Raw genomic sequence first — 21,234 nt, 5'->3', positions numbered from 1 at the left:
TTTCAATGCTGTCAGGCCTTCCAGTGGAACCATTTACCCAAAAAACTTAACTACACACTGTTTTAAGAAGTAAACTGCCCCAGTTTTGCTGAAATCTCAAAACAGTAGAGAGAGAATTATCAAAAAGAAAAGGATTGCAGAATTAGAGCACCCTCTTAATCCTTATTGCACAATGTAACCCAGGTTACAGCTCCTTAAGCCATCAGTTGTTTTTTTTGGTTTTTTTTTTTAAAGTTTCTTTACAAAACGTCTAAAAATTAAAAAAATTGTTTTATATAACTATATCACACATGAAACATGTTCTAACAGCTGCAATGCGCCAAAATGTAGCTGAAAAAGCAGATGATATGGAAATACAATTATAGGCTAGCATTGTGGTGTAGCCGCACACAAGTGCAAAGGGGGTGTCCCAACGGAAAAAGCAGGGGCAGGACAGGGGCATTCTGGGAAATTGTAAGCAGTATTACAGAATACCAAAGATACATGTCCAACACGTACACAAGGATTTGCCTCTGCGTTTCATTGGTATAATTTCATTTAATTTGGGCATTTATAATCCACTTAACCGTCAAGTTCTCGGTAAAAGACAAAACAGCTACATGGAACAATAGTGGCTTTTAGCGCAGGCTGGCACGCTAAATGCTCTGCGCTGTTCCTGACGCTCATAGGAACTCTGAGCATTGGAGCTGTTACTGTGCTACGGTTTAGTAAAAGGGGAGGGGGGGGTTGGTGAGGAAAAGAGGAAGAGGAAGTACAATTATTGACAGGACAGGAGGAATTAGAAAGGCCCTAGATTAGCCCCCTTTTCTATTAAACTGCGCTAGCAGTTTTTAGCGCAGAGAGCCGTGCTGCTCCCGACGCTCATAGGAACTCTATGAGCGTCTGGAGCAGCGCGGCTCTCTGCGCTACAAACTGCTAGCGCAGTTTAATAGAAGAGGCCCTAAGTGAGGCAATGGAAAGCAGTGTTATTCCAGTCATTCTTCTCAGCCCTCAATCAGATTTAACCATGGTGAAATACTAACTGTGTTTACCAAAGCTCCTTGAATAACTTCCTCTTTTGAATTGTAACTTTATTAGGCAATTGTTCTTTCTAGTCAACGGTTTCATCGTTATTTCATTCCACTCCACGGTCTGCCTCTCAGTGTAATTACACACGCGCTACAGCACCCATTTGGCTCAGCCACCATTATTTATTAAGTATTATTCCATCCCAAAATTTTTCCTGATGCATCAGCACTGAACGGATCTTTAATTTAGTCAATTGCATTTGAATCAAGTCATTATTTCCTTAATACTAGAATTTGATAAAAGCACATCAAGTATTTTATTACCAACGCTACATCAAAATATAATTGTGCAATTAGTAAAAAAAAAAAAAAAATTACATGTACTTACAGAAAGTGACAATTTTTTCTTTTAACTTGCAGTAGAACAAAGGCTGTACAACCATGACTGGTGCCGCCGATTTTGACAGGGGAGAAAAACAAGAGCTCCTTTCACAAGGAATGCGCTGAAAATTATAATATTTAGACACAATGTAAGAGATTTCATATTCCTTCCCTTTATCCTTTATTAATGAGGATGTGGTCTTGGGTTTGAAAGAAAACCTACCTGCCAAGCACTCTTGTCAAAGTTCAGACATTAATGCAGCGACTCTCAAGATCAATTTGTTAAGTTGCTTTAATTCAGCTTCTTAAACTGTATATATTTGGTGTCCTTTCCCCCCCCACCCCCACCCTTTCTGCTGCTCTTCTTGTACACGTTGTTTCTAGAACAGCGCACACAAGTTCTAGTCACGAGAGCGCAATAAATTCATATTTTTAGAATATCCCGGAGTCACTGAATGGGAAATGTATATCTGGTGTAGTCTGGAGTTTCACCCGTTCTAACGGTGTTTGGATTGATGGTTCTGTGCCATTGCAAATCAATATCACGTACCTGGGCACATTTCTGCAGAAAACAGTGGTTTGTCTGCAGGATCTATTTGAAAGGAATGGGATCGCAGCTAGAGGACATCACAAAGATCCCATCGATTCTTCCTCTTGGACAGGACTGAAGCCCTTGTTGGCCATTCTCTCTTAGCAGTATGAGTGCGATTCAGTAACTTGGCACCTCCAGTTACCCCCTAAGCACCAGTACTATAATAGTTTCTGTTCGTGAAAATGCCATTATGGGATACTAGCATAAACCCAACTTGGTGCACCTAAATTTTAGGCGTAACCATTTATGTCATTTCTACAGAAGGCACGAATGGGTGTGCACCATGCAAAGGGTGTATCCTATAGTATTCTATATGTAAAAGCCTGATTCTATATGTAACGCCAAAAAAATTAGTACCAACTAGAACGACACTTGGGGTTAATTCTATAAAAGACATCTAAATTTAGATTCCAACTTATCGGGGGGGAGGGGGGGCCTTTTACAAAACCATGCAAGAGGTTTTTAGCGCTGTCCGGCGTGCTGAATGTTCTACGCTGCTCCGTTGGTCATAGGATTGATTGTCAGAGCAGCACAGAGCATTCAGCATGCCAGCCGGTGCTAAAAACCTCTTGCATGGTTTTGTAAAAGGGGGGAGGGAGTTAATTGGCATAATACCCTTAATAGCCTCAATAACTGGTTAAAAAAATAAATTGAGTGACGGGTGTCTATCTGATTCTATAAAAGATAGATGCCTATTGCATGCTACTTAGCAGTGCCTAATGTCTAAATGGACATTTCTATTGGTAGAGCGTGAATTAGGCACCGCTAAGTACGAATCTGTTTGGAAGGCTCTGGTTACTCCATGATATAGCACCATATCTGGAGCTGAGCCCAGTGATCTCTTAATCTATGCCAATGCTGTTACCAGCTTCCTCTGACATAGAGAGTAAAGAATGACACGATTACAAAATTTATCACCGTTCCTGTCCCTGCGGATAACCACGGGAAATAATCCCATGTCATTTTCTAGTGTCTATTTCAACCTCAGTCCTTCTACACCAGCATTCTTCAAAGCAAAGCTTGCGGGTCAGTGGTTGTGGCCATTCATACTCTGATTCTTATGGGAGCCAAGGATAATGAAGCCATTGTGACATCACTGATGTGATTGGCTCTTAGGCACTGGTGGAATGAGGCATTATGACATCACAATATCTGCTCTGGATACCAGAGACTGTCATTCTGTAGTGTCTGTTTCAACCTCAGTCCTTCTACACCAGCATTCTTCAAAGCAAAGCTTGTGGGTCAGTGGTTGTGGCCATTCATACTCTGATTCTTCCCTCTCTCTTTAAAAAATGACATGAAGATGGTTTCCCGCAGTTATCTGTGGGGATGGGGATGGTGATGAATTTTGTCACCGTGTCATTCTCTAATAGAGAGTGACACAGCAACAAATTTTTCCCTGACCCTGCAGGAACTCAATTTTCCCATCTTGTCCCGAGTGTTGTCGCTCTCCCTGTCCCATTCCTGTAAGCTCTGCCTTAACGGCAGAAGCCTCGAACAGTTATGATTTTAAAGTGTTTGAGTATTGTGCAAATGAGTATGGAGCTTAAAGAGTAGAGGTCTGCACGGGAATGGGGATTGCAGGAATCCCGCATGATACCCTCCAGGTCTATGGGACTCCCACGGGGATGGAACCGGGGTTCCCGAGGCCTGGAAAAAGATAGACAAAAGCAGAGACTGGGATCAAGATCATAGAAAAACAAAATGTCCCACCTGCTACAGCAAGGGAGATGTTCATTTAGAGGGGGGCTAAGCTCAAAGTAGGAGGCCCAGCCCCCTCTCATGGCCAACCTAAACTAGATGTACTTCTTATTTATCTTCCACCACCTGTCAACTGTACAAATTTGTCTCAGTTACAATCACTTCTTTTTGATTTTGGATCCTCCACTACTAATCCCTTGATTTTAGGGGATTTCAATATTCATTTTGAAGACTTGAATAATAATTACACCAAAGATATTCTTTCTCAGCTTGACAATTTAGATTTGTGTCCATTTTTAACTGTTCCAACTCACCAAGCTGGCCATACAATTGATATGATCATAACCTCTCTTGTTACTAAGGTTAATTATCGATTAAACTCTTGTCTACCAGTTCCTTGGTCAAATAATTTTTTGATATCAATATCTTATTTGACTTCTTTTTCCAACTCAACTACAACAGCTTAACTTATTAAGTATAGAGATTTCAATAGCCTGTTGTCAGATTGTAACAAACTTTAAATTAAACCTTTTGGATTCAAAGACTCATTCTTTAGAAGAGCTCTTATCTCAATGGAACGCTTCCACTAAACACCTATTAGACACATTAGTCCCGATCCAAACAAAATTTATTTTGGCAAGAAAGAAATCTAATCCCTGGTTTACAGCAGAACTATATTTAATCAAAAAGCAACTTAGATCACTTGAACGAAGTTGGAGAAAAAATAAGAGCCAATTAAATTTTGATAAATTTAAAGATCAGTCTGACGTGTACAAAAAAAAAATAAACCAAGCAAAAATGAAGTACTATTCTAACCAAATTTTCAAAGCTAAAAATGTTTCCACGCTTTATGCCATCTTAAAAGCAATCTCTCCTACTTATAAAAAACATATCAACATTGCCAATCCTGTACTCACAGCACAAGAACTTGCTACCTATTTTTCAGAGATTAGTAATATAAGGAAAAATTTAACAAAGATAAAATATTCATCTTCAGCCCTGGAGCAAGGACTTGGATCAACTTTGTCCTCAAAGTGTTCACATTTCAATCTTCCTAACCTAACAGAGCTTGAATCCCTTATGAAAACTATTAATACCAAAGGAACGCAAGTTGAAATAATTCCTCCTTTTATTCTTAAAAGATACTTTGCAATTTTTGGCCCCTTAATATTTACCTTGATTAAAGAAAGTCTGAAGCAAAGCATTATGCCATTAGCTTGGAAAAAAGCTATTATCCGTCCTATTGTGAAAGACCCAAAGGTTAATTCCGAAGAAAAATCAAATTATAGGCCCATCACTAATATACTCTACTTAGCCAAATTAACAGAAAAGATTGTATTTAACCAAATTTCAGACTTTGTAGAAAAAACAAACGTTCTACATCCAAACCAAACAGGCTTCAGACAATATCATTCTACGGAGCATTCCTTAATAGGCATGACAACTTCCATACTCTACCATCTTGACCATCATATGTCTGTTCTTCTGATTTCAATCGACCTCTCATCAGCTTTTGACACTGTTGATCATGTTCTTTTACTAGATAGACTTCAATCTATCGGTATTTCAGATCAAGTCCTTCTCTGGTTTAAATCTTACTTTGATAATCGCTCTTCTACTGTCTTCTTTAATAATACTATTTCTGAAAGTTTTTCAGCACCTTATGGAAATCCGCAGGGATCGATTCTCTCTCCTCTTCTATTTAATATTTTTCTTGCACCCCTCATGACCTTGTGTCAATCTATTGGTTTTTCCGTATTCGCTTATGCGGATGACTTTCAGCTCCTACATCCCTTGGATCCTAACAGCTCCCTCGAAGTATCCACTATAAATGAAAAACTTGAATAGATTCGTCAATGGCTCGATTCAAATAGATTGGCACTAAACATTGATAAAACTAATGTCATGCTTTTTCCTTGGAAAGACAGTCATATTCTCTCTTTCCCAATTACCATTAAAGGCATTTCTTTGAAATTGATTCATAAGATCAGGATTCTTGGAATTCTCTTTGATGATAAATTAACCTATCATGATCATGTCAGTTATGTTGTAAAATCCACTTTTTATAGGCTCCGACAAATTCGTTCAATGTCTAAATTCTTATGCCCAAAATCTTTAAATATACTGGTTCACTCTTCGGTCATTTCCAAAATTGACTATTGTAATGCCTTATTTAAAGGACTAGCTCAAAAAGAAATTAGACGTCTACTAATTATTCAAAATGCCTCAATCAAGCTTATTGAGAAAGCTAAAAAATTTGATCACGTGACTCCCCTACTTGAGAAGGCACATTGGCTTCCAGTAGCTCATCGAATCATGTATAAATTATGTTTGCTTACTTTTAAGTCCATAGTATTTAAAACCCCAGCATTCATGCATAAAGTTTTGATTCCTTACACTACTTCGAGAGTACTACGGTCAACTGATCAACATTTACTGGTTGTCCCTTCTTTAAAAGTTATTAATACACGCGTCAATCTATCTTCTCGGTTACGGTTCCTCAAGCTTAGAATTCCCTTCCAATTTATTTAAGAGAGGAAAGGGTTTTGGATAAATTTAAGAGTAAACTTAAGGGCTTTCTTTTTAAAGATGCATTCAAGGATTAAATGAATTGCCTATGCCTTTAATTCTTCCTTATATTATAATGAATGTCTCTCCCCTCTCCCAATGTGTTATTTACCTTAATCGTTACTTTTGAATTGAATTGTACTTCTTCTCTTAACTTTCCCTCTTTTTGACCTTGTACGTATTTAATGAATTTTAATATGTTTAATAATAGTTTTGTTAGTTATGGTATGTCATGTTATGTATTTATTGAAATTTTAATATGTTTAGTAATAATTTTGTTAGTCATGTTTGTTTCCCTCGATTTTGTAATTTTTAACTGTACATCGCTTAGAATTTGGAATAGGCGATTAATCAAAACTTATAATAAACTTGGAAACTTAGTACAAAATGAAGTACTTGCTGAGTTTGTTTTGGGGTTTCCAGTTCAGTTTTGGCACATTTTTCTTATGCCACCCTTGTCCTGAAAAGTGCCTCTCTCAATTCTACTTTAAATGATTTTGATGCTATATTGTTTGATTCTTTACGCATTGCTACATTAAAATCCATTTCTGGATCTTTGAAGGACCTCTCACAAGTTACCTGTGCCAGAGGGTGGAACCAGATTTGTTTGCTCTACAGATATGAGCTTTATATTGCCAAAAAATGCAACTTTTTCTTTTAACAAGAAATGATCAAACATACAGTCACATGACCTAATGTCTACTCTAATTCTTTCAAGTGATGTATGGATCTCTTATTTCTGTTCACTGTTATTTGTTTATATTATATTTTATTGTTGGTTTAAATAAACTAAGACTAAAAAAAAAAACATCAAAACTGTCAGAAGTAATTGCTGCTTTTTAGGGGACAGGTAACTTTTATGGGGGGACGGAGGGGATTCCTCGCAGGGATGGGTGGGGATGGAGGGGATTTCTCACAGGGGTCAAGCAGGGATGGAGCGGATTCCTCGAGGGGACAGAGGGGATACTGGTGGAACGGACAGGATTTCTGTCCCCACGCAACTCTCTATTATAGACATGGAACAGGAAGAAGAAGAAAATAGTTTGCAGGGATAGGATTGGAAAATGTGTTCCTGCGGGGAAGGAGAAAAATTTGTCCCTGTGTCATTTTCTACTCTGACAGCTCTAAGGCAATGCCAGAGACCTGGTCCTTTCTGCAAATAAATTTAAAATCAAAAAGAGAGTAGAAAAGAGATGCATTCTCTTTTTGTATTAAATTTGAAAATAAAAAGGCTTCTTTTTTTCATGTGAGGTTCTCCCCTCCTACCCCACCCTGGAATCACACTATTTGCTCTAAATAATTACATGGACAGATTTCCTACTCTACCCCCCCCCACCCCACCCCTTTATCCCATCTCTGAGGGAGGCCAAAGAATAACAAGACACAAAAATTCAGATTAAAACAATAAGGTCTTATGGAGCTCTTAGTGATCTGCCAACTGGCAGAATCCGAACCAAGAGTCTGTCTGAGCCATGGGCCGCAGGCCATTTTATTAACTTTGTGGCATCATTTCACTCATTCAGTTCATTCACACGTAAGTTAGTACATCTTCCAGTTATAAAACAATTACTTTGTTAAGATCCAATGATAAATTGCATATAACTGTATTTTGCCACTAGGTCCATATTTGGTTCATTGGTTATGTGATTTCTTGTCAATCTTACTTCATTAATAATTTTCCCTAATATTAGCAACTCTATAATGACTTATAAATCATGCACTCGTAGTTACGTTCCTGTCAGCAATTCAGTGCATTGGACATCTTATAACAATGCATTAACTTAGGACACAGTGACTTGTTCCCTGTTCTAGGACCCTTCTAATACCCAATTTTACAGGAAGTAGCAGCTGGAACAAAACACCTATTTAAAAACTTTAAGTAACAGCTTGCCAGTAATGCTAACCAAGCAATATTCTTTTTGTACTGTAACTGTAAAGCATGTCTATATCATTCAGCTTCATCTTTTATTATCAAAATATCCCAGGTAAAAGACTGCCATATATATTGGGGTATGGGCCCCCTATAACAACAGTCAACTATTTGACACTGGCCTTGTTCAATGGAAAACATATTTGCTTCAGTTTTACATAGACACATTTTTGTTCGCAAAGAACAAATGTGGACATCTGATGGTCTCTTGAGGATATTGGTAATGGGCATAGTGAGCTTTAGTCCATACATAACAGCATGAATGACTTCCCTACCCCCAGTTCCCTAAAATCTTTATGCATTGCTAGTAACTTTGCATAAGTCATGAGGGTTTTATAGCTCGTGTATAAGGTTCCCTAAGGGATCAGAAGAAGGAAATGCTGGGGGAAACTGATGAATGATTTACAGTGTATTGCTTTGTACAATGCAACAGTTCACAGGTTCCTAGATGCTGTTGTATCTGTTGGGTAGCTATATTTAAAAAGAAAAATGTTCACAGTATGAAGAGTTTCAGAAGTATACTTCGTACCAGCCTTTTAATCTTCCCATATAAATGTGTATGAGGCGAGTCTCTTTCATTCATATAGGATGCCTTTTATTACAGAAAGGGTGATAGATGCATGGAATAGCCTCCCAGTAGAGATGAAGGAGAAAAAGATTGTGTCTGAATTCAAGAAAGTGTGGGAATCTCTTAGGGAAAGGAAGAGATAGTGGATTCTGTGGATGGGCAGACTGGATGGGCCATGTGGCCTTTATCTGCCCTCATGTTTCTATAACCATAAAGCTCTATGACCTCACAATGTAAATGCTAAGAGCCTTAGCCAATAGGGAGAGAAGGAGATAGTGGATACTGTGGATGACAGACTGGATGGGCCATGTGGCCTTTACTGCCTTCAAGTTTCATGATTGATTTTATATTGATGATTATATTGACATAGCATGTAAATACATTTATATGATTAACAATTATATTCATACTAATGAAAGTAACAATTACAATAGCAAAAGAAAAACAAAAAATAAACAAAAGCATTATCCATATTACTCTAATATACAATAAACGGTGAGAGATCTTATCCAAACTTGCACAGGCAAAAAGTTGACCTTAACTAAATTAACACCCCTCCTCCTTTTTTTTTTTTTTTTTACTAAGCCGCAGGAGTGAGTGCCGCACAGCAAATGCTCTGATGCTCATTCAATCCCGTGTTATCGACCCATTTAATCGGGCTTAGTAAAAGAGATTAGACAACACAGTATTAGTAACCTTGTGCACCATGTCAAAGATGAATGATCACTTTGTATGGAGTATATCCTACTTCAAACTTTCTTTCTTTTGAATAAGTTCTGTGTAGTCTCTGAATTTATCAAAGAACCATCCCACCCCCTCTCCCAGTAGTAGAAAAGGAGGAAAACAAAGGTAAATCTTCTACCACAGAGCCAGCCTGGCTGGTAAACTGTTCTACTGTTTATGTAGAAATAAAGGTCAGCCATTTTGTTTAGGGCACTTTTTCACTGGACTAATTTCATATATTTTAGGGATGTTCAAAGGCTAAATAATATATTTCTTTAGCATTTATTCCTCTGATTTTCAAGTTTTGGGGGTGATTTGTTTGACTTTTTTTCTTGCCTTTTTTCATTAGACTCTTTCCTGTCTAATTATTGGAGTTTCAATGTTGTGTCCATGTTGTTTGATGTTGTGCAGTATTGTTTTTATTTTTTTTAGCTTACTTAATATTGTAAAGCATTTTGATACCACCAGCTATAAGTGGTATAGCAAGTATTAATTAAACAAACATTTATTTTAATATTTTAATGTGTTATAAATGTTTGATACTTCTATATTGATGTTGTGCATGCAAAGAGTCAAACACATACTGACAAATGCTCACTCCTAATATATTTGAGACGTTGATTTAAAGCTATATTTACCTTCATCAGGTCAATTCAGTTTGTTCTGTTCAGCATTGATGTTTGTGTCACCAGCATTTTTTTGGGAGGCTAACAAAGTAACATAGCGATGACGGGCAAATGAAGACCAAAACAGCCCCTCAAGGCTCCACAGATGAGATCTTTCCACCTTGGAAAGATGTGCATAGAAATTCCCATATGCACCAAATCCCCTTTCTCCTTTGGCTCCCACCCAAACTATCAACCCTCCTTCTGCCTCTCTATGCCCATTACAGTTCAGGTTTCAATTGACCTTGTATGTCACTTCAGTCTTCATGGAAGCTCGATGCCATTTTACCACTGCTGTTTAAGTCTGTAGCAGCAACTGATCTCTGCAGGTTACCCCAATGTCTTCCTGTAAGCAGGAAACAGTCATACCATTCCTGTATGAGTTGTAGCCACTGCTGTGCCTGTGTTGTGCCGCTGTCTCCTTGGAACAACATTGTAATCACATCACTGCAGTTTTGGAACAACTTCTGATCCATTCAGGTTACTCCAGTGCTTCACTGTCATTCTCTTGCCCCTGGAGATTCTCTGTGCTTATCCTAGGGTTTTTGGAAATCTGTTACCATCTTATGTTTATTTTGTCTCTTCCAGGAAGGCATTTTAGGCGCCTATCACCCTTTCCATTAACAAATATTTCCTGGTACAGTTCCTGAGTCCCTGCCCTTGGAACTTTGTACTATGACCCATAGTTCAATAATTTCCTGTCCATTGAACAAGGTTTGTTTCTTCTGTATGATTAATTCCTTTCAGGTACTGAGATCTTTATTATACAGTAGCTCTCTGCCTCTTCTCTCCTCTAGGCCACTGTAGTTAGGTCTTCAAGTATGATCTCATGAGTATCACCATCAGACATCAATCTTTTTTGGATGCCTTTCTTTGAACCATCTCTAGCTTATCTCTATCCTTTCTGAGATACTGGATAAAGAGAATATTCCAGATGAAATCTAATGTCACCTTTTTCCTACTGGTTGTATCTCTCCATTTACATCCTAGCATCTTCCTGGCTTTGGCTACTGCTTTTCTTGATTTTTTTCTAACTTGAGATCTGAAACTATCACCCCAAAACCCTCCTCTTAGGAGGCGCACCTTAGCATTTTAACCCCAGTACATATATGTGTTGGCGCTGCCTATACTTGACTACTGTAATATAGTTTATCTAGCGGGTTGTAAGAAGTATTTTAAAAGGCTCACTTTGATTCAGAACACAGCTGTTTGCTTAATTTTTAATTTGGGCAGAGTTGATCATGTAACACCTTACCTTCGTGAATTACACTGGCTCCCAGTGGAAGTGTGAGTTATTTTTAAATTCAGTTATTCTTGCTACAAAGTGTTGTATGGTTTGCTACTGAATTATCTAATGGATCATGTTATTTTTTTTTTTTTACTTATCTACGTTCACATAATTTGGTCTTTTTTTATATGTCCATCACCCAAAGGCTGTGTTTACGAGACACATCATGGCTGATTACTTTCTTATCAGGCCTGAGTTTCACCCATTAATACCTACCTCTGTTTTGTATTTTCATTTTAGAAAGTTACTGAAGACATATTTGTTTCAAACATTTCTTGGGAAGTATTGGTGGCTGGCTGATATGTTTTGTTATATTGATTACAATTTTGTAGCTCGCTGGATGCCAAGTATAAGACAATCAAGCCATTGTGACATCACTGAAGAAGTTGGCTCATAGGCATTGGTGGAATGAGGCATTATGACATCACAATCTCAGCTCTGGAATGTTGCTACTCTTTGGGTTTCTGCCAGGTACTTGGGACCTGGGTTGGCCACTGTTGGAAACAGGGTACCGGGCTTGATGGACCTTTGGTCTTTCCAAGTATGGAAATTCTTGTGTTCTTAATTTAGTATATGGAAAAGTATGCATAATAAGTATGCCTATAACTTTATAACGATTGAATCCTAGAATTACTAGAAATTGATAGGCATCTGGGGTGCAATTTCTCAACACTTTGGGCCCCAAATGCAGGGCACTGAGCCAAAATTTTATAAAAGCATCTGGGTGCCCAGACTCTGTTATAGAATAGACATAAGTCCACATTTGCATTTCAAAATTTAGGCCCTACCACTTGTGCCAGGTAAAAATCAAGCATAAATGTGGGTGCATAAGACGTTCCATGCCTTTCCCATAGCATCCAGCAAACAATAAGAGACAAACCATGCTGGTATTGCAAACACACTACCAGTCAGCTCAGTGCCTGTGACTTACGCAAATACATACGCATAGATAGAAAGCAGAGCCTGGGACATTTTCTTTCAATGCCACACTCTTCAACACCCCCCCCCCCCCTTCTCAGCATAGTGAATGGGGTTAATCTAACAGAAAGATACCCTTAGACTCGCCAAACGCCATCGCGGAGCTCTCTAAATCCTCCCCTCTCTAAATCGAAAGAAGCAGCACTAATACCATTTATGTTAAATTTCTGACTCATTCCTTTCTATCGAATCCATCTTCCAGGGTCCCTTTCCTCCTCTCACCCTGTGCCAGCAGCACTCTGAGCCTATCTTCCTCATTGTTAGATTAAGTGCCTAATCAAATTCTTGTCTCTTTTAATAGCACAAAATTGAAAGATAGATATTGGGCTTTACACAGCTGATTAAACACTGGAATGTGCCTAAATGCTTAACAGTCTCCGTTACATTAACAAACTCGGTCATTTGCCATCTATTTTCCAAATGCACGAGCTTGTGTAGCTTCTGGCAAACTGAACCTGACTGCCAACACAACTGTAGGCGAGGAGGGACCACTCTCAGTCTGCAACGCCCTGTGATACATCTCTTCTCACATCGAATACAGGAAAAACTGCACATGATGGGCTTCTAGTAGATTTGAAAACTGCCACTTCTTTGCCATCTGCTCACATTGCCAGAGGTTGTGGTGAGAGCGGATGGTGTAGCTGTTTTTAAGAAAGGTTTGAACAAGTTCCTGGAGGAAAAGTCCATAGTCTGTCATTGAGAAAGACATGGGGGAAGCACATGGAATGTTGATACTCTTTGGGGTTCCGGAATCTGGCTATTCTTTGAGATTCCACAGGGAATATTGACACTTTTCGGGGTTTTAATATCTTTTGTTACTCTTTAGGATTCTGGAATGTTGCTACTCCTTGGGTTTTGGCCAGGTACTAGGGACCTAGATTGGCCACCGTGAGAACGGGCTACTGGGCTTGATGGACCATTGGTCTGACCCAGTACCTGGCCAAAACCCAAGGACTAACAACATTCTGTGTAACCAATCCAGGGCAAGCAGTGGCTTCTCCCATATCTGTCTCAACAGCAGTTTATGGACTTTTCCTCCAGGAATTTGTCCAAACCTTTCTTAAAACCAACTACGCTATCCGCTCTTACCACAACCTCTGGCAACGCGTGCCAGAGCTTAACTATTCTCTGAGTGAAAAAATATTTCCTCTTATTGGTTTTAAAAGTATTTCCCTGTAACTTCATCTTTGTAATTTTTGACGGCGTGAAAAATCGATCCACTTATCAGGTGGATGATAGTATAACTCAACTATTGCACGTTTCCCTGTCACTTTTGGAATTTCTTTCCGTAAAGAGAATTTCTTTCCGTAAAGATTGCTATCTGTAGAACTTTATCCTGCTTAACTCTGTGCCACCCCATCACCCCATCACCACCCCTTGCCTTTACATGTTGATATAATTTCTACCCTTGTATTTGTTTGTGAAGTTCGATACATTGTCATTCATAATTTCATCATAGATGTTTACACTTAAAATAATAAAATTTAAAAGACCATAAGCAAAACTTTGTGAAGAAATTAGGGCAGAAGTTTTTGATCATGGATTACTAGGGGGTCCTTTTACTAAAGCGCACTAACTGTTTTAGTGCACGCTAAATGCTAATGTGCCCACAGAATATAATGGGCGCTCTTTAGCACGCCTTAGTAAAGGACCCCCTATGTTTCTGGGTATAAGCTCGTATCCAACCTGATTACGCTCTTACTGGTTTGTAAAATGGATAACATGGGGGGGGGGAGGTCTTTGAACCAAATCCCTGTGACTTTAGGGAAGCTTTTTTTAAAGAAAAATCTTGTGCTTCTGGAGCCCAACAAAATAAATCATTTGTCTTAATCTGGCTTTCCTGATTAACAAATTATTTTCTTTTTCATTCCAAGCTTCACCGGTGACTTCATCATGTTTTATAAAAGCTTAATAGAGGCTATTATGAACTTTTTACTAAGTGATGTTATTAAAGATTCATAAATTCACAATATATATTTTTAATAACTCAGGTTGTAAGATATGAAATTTTTAACCTCAAGTTACATTCTTCGAGCAAGCTTACACAGTGGTTTCTCAAAGCATCATTCAGTATTAAAAAGACATTTTTATTTTAATTCTAATTCTTACCTACTTATTCTATTGTAGGTACAGTGATGCCTTGGAATCCGAACTTAATCCATTCTAGAACCCCGTTCGAGTTCCAAAGCATTGAGTTCCAAGACAATTTTTCCCATTGAAAATAATAGAAACTGGATTAATCCGTTCCTGGGTCCCACAAACTCAAATTTTAATAGGAAATACACTGGATTTTAAGGTAAAATATTAACAAATATTCCAAAGCAGAGTTCAGATTGTACATGTGTGTTTGGGGCACAAACACACATGTACAATGTGCAGGGGGGTTCAGATTCCAAAGCAGAGTTCGGAATCCAAGACAAATTTTACTACAAAAAAAGTTTGGATTCCAAAACGTTTGAGTTCTGGGGCGTTCAGATTCCGAGGTACCACTGTATTCTCTTTTGTTATCTACTGGTTATTTCCAGTTTTCTAGGGCTCCAGACTCTTGTTTTATGCAGGGGTGGGCACAATGGTGCAGTAAGGGTGAGAGGGGCCGAGGGGGCAGCGGCGCCCCTCCCCTGCCCTTTTCTCTGCCCCACTCCCATCCACTCCTCCCCCACCATCTCCTGCTGCACGTGCGTGCCCCTTCCCTTCCCTCGTACATCTTTAATGATCTCAGCATGAGTAGCAACTCCCAACTGGCTGCTCGCACCAACGTCGACTATTCCTCTGATGTCACTTCCTAGACACCAGTCCAGGAAGTGACATCAGGGGAACAGCCGACACTGGCGTGAGCAGCAGGTTAGGGTTGCTGCTCATGCTGGGAACATTAAAAGGTACGGTGGAAGGGATGACGAGCGCATGCGCGGCAGTGGGGAGGGTGTAGATGAAGACAGGTGCCAGCGCCCCCATTGAGATGGTGCCTGAGGCAGACCACCCCCTGCCTTCCCTTACTATGCCACTGGGTTTGCAATCAGCCTTTTGGGTTGTCAAGATATCCACAACAAATATACTGTAGCTGAAATTCCATTGGCTACCAATGGAATTTAGGATCAAATTTAAGATCTTGATGTTGGCACATCAAGCATTATTTCAGCTATAATCATCATATCGTTCTAACTTGGAGATATTTTATGCACCGAGGCGTTTATTACGATCTTTGAATGATAACAGGGCTGCCATTCCGCATATCTTGAAGGCCCAACTTGCCTTAACTAGAGATTGTGCATTTTTTTTATTTAGTTCCATGGTTATGGAATAATTTGCTTTACACCTGCAAAAAAAGGAATCATATATAAAGTTTAAAAGACATCTAAAAGCACACTTTTTTTCAATTGGCTTTTTCAAATTGAAAAAATGAGTTTGGGATTGCAATCCGTGTTTATGTAGCTATGGATTTTTTTAAAGAATATTTTTAATTTGTATTAATTAGTTCATTTTTAATATTGATATTTGATTGTCACAGAATTTTATGCATTTGGGAAAAAAGGGTTTTTTTTTCCTTCTCTTTCCTTTTCTATTCTTGGAGTTCTTTTCTAAATTGTTTTGTAATATACTGTATATTGTAAACCACTTGGACCCGTTTTTGGCTATTATGCGGTATAGTTCTACTAAAAACAAATGCTATCCCAAAGCATGTAGAGACTGGTAAAATGAGCTTCTGTTGTGCCAGAGTTAAAATATGGAACTCCCTTGTGGGCCAAATATGAAAAGGGTAGTTTTACAAAATTACTTAAGACGCAATTGTTTGTAGATGCCTTTTTCTAGCCAATACTTTTTTTTTTAGTGTTGATTGCAGAATTACTCATGACTCTTTGAAAATGTTTTTGGCATTATTGTACGGATTTGATGCCCAAGGAATATTTGTTGGTTTGTTTAACTTTATTTTTTACAATTTTATTTATGTAAATCATGTAAACCGTTTAGTTTTAAATGGTATAGAAATTTTAAAAAAGAAATAAATAAGAAACAAAGATGCAGCCTGGTTTACAAAGCCACACTAGCGGCTGCTGCATGGCAACAGCCCCGAAGCCCTTTAAATCTCTATGGGCTTTGGGGTCGTTACCGCGCAAGCTTTGTAAAACAGGCCCATGGTCATGCAGCTTAGGTACGTAGTAGAGTGGAGGAATAGCCTGATGATTACTCATTCAGCTTTTTCTCCACTCTGCAAATTCTAGAGGAAATACTCGCTTGCAAATACAGCATCTTTTCTCAGAGCATGTTGTGCACAATCTCATTAGGGCTCCTTTTACTAAGCCGCTTTAGGGCATGAATAGCGCACGCTACATTGCCGCACGCGCTACACGCTAACGCCAGCATTGAGCTGGCGTTGGTTCTAGCCCACGTAGCGCGGGTTTAGTGCGCACTAAAATGCTGCATGCGCTAAAAACGCTAGCGCAGCTTAGTCTTAATTTCAAAAGTATTTATATAGCCAGTTGCAGTTCCTAATACGCCCGTTTACAAAACCGCGGAAGCGGTTTTTAGTGCAAACTGGCATGCTGAATGCTCTGTGCTGCTCTTGATGCTCATACCTCTCCCCCTCCTTTAAAAAGTCACGCTAGCGTTTTTAGTGTCAGCTGCAGGTTTGACGGCTCAGATGCTCATAGGAATTCTATAACCGTCGGAGCTGTTACATCAGCAGCTGGTGCAAAAAACACTAGCGCAGCTTTGTAAAGGAGGGGTCTATGAGTGTCAGGAGCAGTGCAGAACATTCAGCACACCGGCCTGCACTAAAACACACTTCTGCGGTTGTATAAAAGGGGGGGATAATGTTTTAAAAATGTGGAACACTAAAGAAAACTTAATAGAGAAGGTACATGGCTGTTGGCCAGTTGGTTATCTATCTCAACATGTCCAAATTTAAACCAACGTGTGTATCTGACTCCTGCATTTCTGTGAAATGCAGAAATTAGCAGACACACCACCATGCTCCTTGCTGAATTACGAAATGCAGTGGGGATGGGAGCGGGGAGCGGGGAGAGAAATCTTCCTGTCTGCTCTTTTCCCAGCTTCATACTGAATCTGCAGCCAACCATGCCACTCGATGAAAAAAGCAAGGTAGAAAAAAAAATCATGTAAGCATGTACAGATTTCAAATATTTTGACGGCTAATTTTTCTGCACACCACACTCCCACTTCCAAATCAAAATTCTCACAAGAAACACAAATTGAAAACACCTTGCCATCTGGCTGTGTGTCAAAATACTATCACTTAATTTGCTACAGGTTTAAGAATTTGTTTTCATGCTGTTAATTTAAGTCTTTTGTCAGTATCAGGAAAATATGCAACTCTACTGCACTCTTTACAGAATTCATTGCGTTCATTTCTGTCGAGGTGCCTCACATCACAAACTTATCTCCCTTTTACAAAAGCATAGTGCGGGTTTTAGCTCTAGCCACAGCGGTAACAGCTCCTACGCTCAAAGGAATTCTTTGAGCATCGGAGCTGTAACCACCGCTGCCAGTGCTAAAATCGACACTACGCTTTTGTAAAAGGGGGGGTTAATTTTGGATTTTGCTCTTTTCTTTATTGATTGTACTTTGTTATTGGGGTTTATTTACTAACCTGGGAAACATGTGATACGTTAATGTATATCATGACTGCATAGATCTATTGTTGTTATAGTAGGTGCCATTGACTTGTGCTCGAGTCCTAATGACTTGATGAATTGCAGATCTAAGAAGAAATCAGTTTTGTGCTAGTCTAGAAAGGTCCTCCAGCGTCATCCGCATGGTTGTTTTCAACGTGTCCAGCCATCTGATTGCAGGTTGCTCTCTTTGCCTGGTTCCTTCAATCTTCCCAAACATGATGTCCACCTGCAGTGATCTCTCTTTTCTGATGGTGTGACCAAAATGAGAGTTGTAACTTCATCATTTGGGCTTTGATTGACATAGTCGGTTTGTTCTCTTCCAGAATTGATCTGTTAGTTCTTCTGGCGGTCCATGGCACACCTAAAATCTTTCTCCAGCACCAAAGCTCAAATGAGTTATTCTGTCTTGTTTCCGTAGAGTTCAATACCATGCAATCAACCTTAGTCACCATTGTAAAAGTTGTACAATTTTTGTACAACAATTTTTGTTGCATGCAACGTCTAGAGCATGGATGGGAGAAGGGTGTGCCTATGAGTTGGTTTATTGGTTTTTTTTAGGAATGTTTGATATGCCACATTTTCCAGTGTATAGATCAATGCAGTTTACAGTATGAACAATAAACTCCGTTTAAAAAAAGGTCACTGTCAACTGATACCGAAGGCACTCATAGAAATAATGAGATTTCATCAGTTTCAAATTTGTTCCGAACGAATATTGGAACAATAAAATAAAAAGTTGACGCTCATGTTGATTCATAATGGGCTTGCTTTGCATTGGAAAAGACTAACCTGTTGGCATCAAGTGACTGGAGGGCTCAGGCAGGGGTATGGGGATGAACGAAACAGCCAGATACAGCGGTTAACCAGAGTAAAGTGTCTTGTGTGTGAGGCACAGTCTTAAAGAGGATACGATGGTGGGTGGGCGGGCTAGTGAATATTGGACAGACTCAATGTAACATGAGTTTACACGGGTTCTTTGATATACATCATCAAGTAAGAGAGATGTATGCTTAAATGTAGGGTAACCATGTTGGCGATTTGAATGGTCAAGCAAGAGACAGTGGAACTTATTAGATCCTAACAGACATGAGTTTATAAGAATATTTAATGATCTATTCTGAGCTTTTTCTGAAAGCATGGTTCTGATACTCTTTTTAAAATGTATTTTCAGAGGACCATACCCCGACGCAGATTTTGGTGAAATGAGCATGTCAGCTTGGGTCCAACCAGTATCAATAGCTAAGTGTTTCACGCCCATGGTTAGACGAACTGCTATTAGGGAGTATTTGCGCTCAACACACATCATCTCAGCATTGGTTGCCAGTGAAGGCAAGAATTATTTTTAAATTTGCTTGCGTTTGTTTCAAAACACCAACTGGCTTGGCACCAATCTATCTTTTTTTCTCATTTCGAGTTGGCTCATACCGTTAAATGCATTCGCAGCTCACATCTTTTTTCATGTCTCACACTCAAATCTCGTCACTACAAAAGATTTTTAGATAGGACATTGTCATTCCAAGCTGGCAAAATGAATACATGGTTAAGAGAAATAATATTAAAGGCCTCTTCCTACCAATCTTTTAGGAAATGGTTAAAAGCCTGTCTTTTTGATAAATTTGTCACTGCATAATTTTTCAGTCGTAGCCCCAACCCTATGGAATCCTTTACCATTTCAACTCCGTCAGGAAAAATTCATCGATAAATTTAAGAGTAACTTAAAAACTTTCTTATTTCAAGACGCATTCAACTGCTCTTGAATCTTCCCATCTTCAATCAACCAACCGCTTTAATGAAGCCATCCTATCCATATTGTATTTTCCTTTTCCCTCCCTTTCCTTTCAACCCTTCTTTTTTTTTTTTTTTTTTTTCTTCATCTCTAATAATGTAACTTTACCCCTTCCCTCCTTTTTAACCCTCACTTTCAAGTTCGTCTCGTCAATGTCCTTAACGTACACCTCCCCTCCTCTCTAAAAACATCACTTTTACAAGTATTACTTTTATCTCTATTTTTAGCATTTTATTGTAAACCGGCTAGATACTCGTTGATGGTCGGTATATTAAAAATTAATAAACTTGAAACTTCTTAGTATCCTTTCTTCTGTTATTTCATAACTACTTTTGTATTCTTGTTAGCTGTCTCATATTGTGACCCGCTTAGAACTTGTTATGGTATTGCGGTATACAAAAATAAAGTTATTATTATTATTTGCCATTTCAGCGCAATTATTGAATTTACCTCGCTCTGTGCATATGCCCACTTCGTATAACCCCTCCACCCCCAGCTTAACTGACGTAGCTTTGATCATACATAGATACGGGCAGAGCCCCATAAAGAATCATCTTCATTTGAACCGAGCCCCCTTTCCTTCCCCTTGCTTCCTTCGGTCGGTTCATTTTAAAGACAGATCCACAAAGCCAATCAATAGGGGACTACTCAGATACCTGCTGTCAGTGGCTAAAGGAAAATGGATACCAGGAAAGCTATAACTATGATAAATTCAGCAGTTGCCTCTCCCTGACTAATATAAGCACTAAAACACTCCATGAATATCCTGCCTTGAAACGTGTCATATTTCTGAAAGCCCAATCAATCTCAGGCTCCTCTGTGGACCGCATTAAAATAAATTTGTCACTGTAACTTTATGAAATATTGATGATATTTTTAGGGGGAGGAGGTGGGTGCTGAAAGGTGGAGAGGTGGTTCAGATAGGAGAAAAAAAAAGAGGGCTCCTTTAATGAATGATCTTTCGACTAGGAGACACAGATGAAGAGGCTTGCAGACGAGTCTGAAACCACCTCTGCTGCACGGCAAAATTCATCACAGCTTAAGCTGCACATTGCCCAGAGCGTAGATGGTGAGACTCCCAGTCTCTTGGTTGAGAAGACACATTAGATTTCTGGGCAGGGCTGGCTTAAGCTTTAGGCAAGACCAGGCACTTGCCTTAGGTGGCAGAGAAGAGCAAGCTGCAGTGAAGCCAAAATGCTTAGTCCTGGCAGCCACCAATTAAGTTGCCTGTGCATTTCAGCAGTGGTGTAGCATAGGCACCCGAGGCAGTGCCACCTCCATCCCTACTCCTTCCCTGTCCTTCACACTACACTTGCGAACTCCCTTCCCCCATACTTCTTTAACCCCTCCCCCTTTTCCAAAACTGTAGCATGGTTTTAGTGGCGGAGGTAACAGCGCCAACGCTCATAGGAATTCT

The 21,234-nt window shown here is 39.2% G+C and overlaps 1 long non-coding RNA gene across 2 annotated transcripts in view; it reads left to right on the top strand.

Moving 5' to 3' along the window:
* Positions 1–1,427: 1,427 nt before the first annotated feature.
* The window catches only part of LOC117345626, a 123,531-nt gene continuing 103,724 nt past the window's right edge, over positions 1,428–21,234 (top strand). For both annotated transcript variants that reach the window (XR_004536476.1, XR_004536475.1), the window contains exon 1: positions 1,428–1,537. This is a non-coding gene — a long non-coding RNA (uncharacterized LOC117345626). The remainder of the gene's footprint in view (positions 1,538–21,234) is intronic.

Source organism: Geotrypetes seraphini, chromosome 11 (assembly GCF_902459505.1).
Source record: "Geotrypetes seraphini chromosome 11, aGeoSer1.1, whole genome shotgun sequence".
NCBI lineage: Eukaryota > Metazoa > Chordata > Amphibia > Gymnophiona > Dermophiidae > Geotrypetes > Geotrypetes seraphini.
Note: the sequence above shows the minus strand (reverse complement) of the source record. Positions and strands in the feature narration are given on the sequence as shown.